Source organism: Ascidiella aspersa, chromosome 5, assembly GCF_963924565.1.
Source record: "Ascidiella aspersa chromosome 5, kaAscAspe10.2, whole genome shotgun sequence".
In the NCBI taxonomy this organism is placed as follows: domain Eukaryota; kingdom Metazoa; phylum Chordata; class Ascidiacea; order Phlebobranchia; family Ascidiidae; genus Ascidiella; species Ascidiella aspersa.
Window position 1 is genome coordinate 12,806,629 of NC_139451.1, and position 2,500 is coordinate 12,809,128.

Here is a 2,500-nt window from a genome sequence, read left to right on the forward strand (position 1 = left end):
GGTAATTCCAGCTCCAAAAGTGTATATTTAAGTTGTTGCGGTTAAAAAGCTCGTAGTTGGATTTTGGGCGCAGGCGGCCGGTCCGTCGCAAGGCGTGTACTGGCCGTCCTGGCCTCACCTCCGGTTCTCCGCCGGTGCCCTTGACTGAGTGTCGGCGGCGGCCGGAACGTTTACTTTGAAAAAATTAGAGTGTTCAAAGCAGGCGATTCGCCTGAATAATGGTGCATGGAATAATGGAATAGGACCTCGGTTCTATTTTGTTGGTTTTCGGAGCGCGAGGTAATGATTAAGAGGGACAGACGGGGGCATTCGTACTGTGCCGTTAGAGGTGAAATTCTTGGATCGGCGCAAGACGAACGACTGCGAAAGCATTTGCCAAGAATGTTTTCTTTAATCAAGAGCGAAAGTCAGAGGTTCGAAGACGATCAGATACCGTCCTAGTTCTGACTATAAACGATGCCAACTAGCGATCGGGGGGCGTTAGTTTTACGACCTCTCCGGCAGCTTGCGGGAAACCAAAGTCTTTGGGTTCCGGGGGAAGTATGGTTGCAAAGCTGAAACTTAAAGGAATTGACGGAAGGGCACCACCAGGAGTGGAGCCTGCGGCTTAATTTGACTCAACACGGGAAATCTCACCCGGCCCGGACACAGTGAGGATTGACAGATTGAGAGCTCTTTCTTGATTCTGTGGGTGGTGGTGCATGGCCGTTCTTAGTTGGTGGAGCGATTTGTCTGGTTAATTCCGATAACGAACGAGACTCTGGCTTGCTAACTAGTTACGCGACCCAATCGGTCGGCGTCTAACTTCTTAGAGGGACTAGTGGCGTTTAGCCACACGAGATTGAGCAATAACAGGTCTGTGATGCCCTTAGATGTTCGGGGCCGCACGCGCGCTACACTGACCGGATCAGCATGTGCTCGCCTTGGCCGACAGGTCTGGGTAACCCGCTGAACCCCGGTCGTGCTAGGGATAGGGAATTGCAATTATTTCCCTTGAACGAGGAATTCCCAGTAAGCGCGAGTCATTAGCTCGCGTTGATTACGTCCCTGCCCTTTGTACACACCGCCCGTCGCTACTACCGATTGAATGGTTTAGTGAGGTCCTCCGATTGGACCTGGCGCGGCCGGCAACGGTCGAGCCGGCGTCCGAGAAGACGATCTAACTTGATCATTTAGAGGAAGTAAAAGTCGTAACAAGGTTTCCGTAGGTGAACCTGCGGAAGGATCATTAACGGTCTCGCAAACGCTTCGGCGAACGCGAAACTCGGACAAGCGAGAGAAAAAGTCTTTGCTACCCGGCGCCCGACCCGCGAGGAGCGGCGCGCCGGCCGGCGATTCGGTCACCCGGTAATGTTTGCGCGTCGAGTGCCGCGGTGCCGCGCGCTCCGGCTTCAAGCGTCGGCCTGGCCGACCGCTCGGCGCGGTCTATTTTGTCACCCTATAGTGCGAGGCACTGTGCGAGCGAAACAATCGTGGATGGCTCTTGGCGGTGGATCACTCGGCTCGTGAGTCGATGAAGGACGCAGCTAGCTGCGTGAATTAGTGTGAATTGCAGGACACATTGAGCATCGACGTTCTGAACGCAAATTGCGGCCTCGGGTCAATCCCGGGGCCGCGCCCGCCTCAGGGTCGCGTTGCAAACGTTCCGCGCGGGGATTTCTCCGCGCGGCTGCTGCGGCGTCGGACGCGCGAGCGCCCGTCCCGCTCAAGACAGCACGGCACGATGCGCGACGATCGCGACCAGAATCCCGCGCGGCGGCGGCGAGTCGACCTCGAAGAGGCCAACGGCTGGCGGCTCAAGGGCGGGAATCGAGGTGCGCGGCGGCGCGCGGCGCCGACGGCGAGCGCGGAACGGGAAGAATAGTCCCGGTCCTTACTTTCGGCCTGAGGTCGGACGAGGCTACCCGCTGAATTTAAGCATATTACTAAGCGGAGGAAAAGAAACTAACGAGGATTCCCTCAGTAACGGCGAGTGAAGCGGGATGTGCCCATCGCCGAATCCGCGCGCTTTTGGAGTGCGCGGAATTGTGGCGTACGGAATTCGTCACGGCGCGCTTCGCCGGTCGCCCGCGTCCTTCTGATCGAGGCCTTTTCCCAGAGCGGGTGTCAGGCCCATGGCGGCGACAGGCGGGCGCGCTACGGCGTCTTCCCAGAGTCGGGTTGTTTGGGAATGCAGCCCAAAGCGGGTGGTAAACTCCATCTAAGGCTAAATACGGTCACGAGACCGATAGCGAACAAGTACCGTGAGGGAAAGTTGAAAAGCACTTTGAAGAGAGAGTTAAAGAGTACGTGAAACCGTCGAGAGGCAAACGGGAGGGCCTGTCGGGTCGCCCGGTCGCTTTCAGCCGGCCCCCTGTCGGCGACGTTGTCGTGCGGACCCTCACGGGCCGCCGGCGGCGCCGCCCGATCGGGGACCAGCGCACTAGCGCCGGGCGAAGGCCGCGACCGTCTGGACGGCGGCGAGAAGGCCGCGCGCAAGGTAACCCGGCCTCGGTCGGGT

General features: G+C 58.4%; 2 non-coding genes and 1 pseudogene across 2 annotated transcripts in view; all 3 read left to right on the forward strand.

Annotated features, from left to right (window-relative positions):
- LOC146144182 (small subunit ribosomal RNA) overlaps positions 1-1,231 on the forward strand; it is a 1,811-nt gene extending 580 nt beyond the window's left edge. Inside the window, exon 1 of the ribosomal RNA XR_014500535.1 lies at positions 1-1,231. This exon is cut by the window's left edge and continues 580 nt beyond it. This is a non-coding gene — a ribosomal RNA (small subunit ribosomal RNA).
- A 247-nt stretch (positions 1,232-1,478) lies between these two features.
- Positions 1,479-1,632, forward strand: LOC146144183 (5.8S ribosomal RNA). The gene has a single exon (XR_014498879.1). It is a non-coding gene; the product is annotated as a 5.8S ribosomal RNA (ribosomal RNA).
- A 271-nt stretch (positions 1,633-1,903) lies between these two features.
- Positions 1,904-2,500, forward strand: part of LOC146144184 (large subunit ribosomal RNA) — a 2,113-nt pseudogene continuing 1,516 nt past the window's right edge.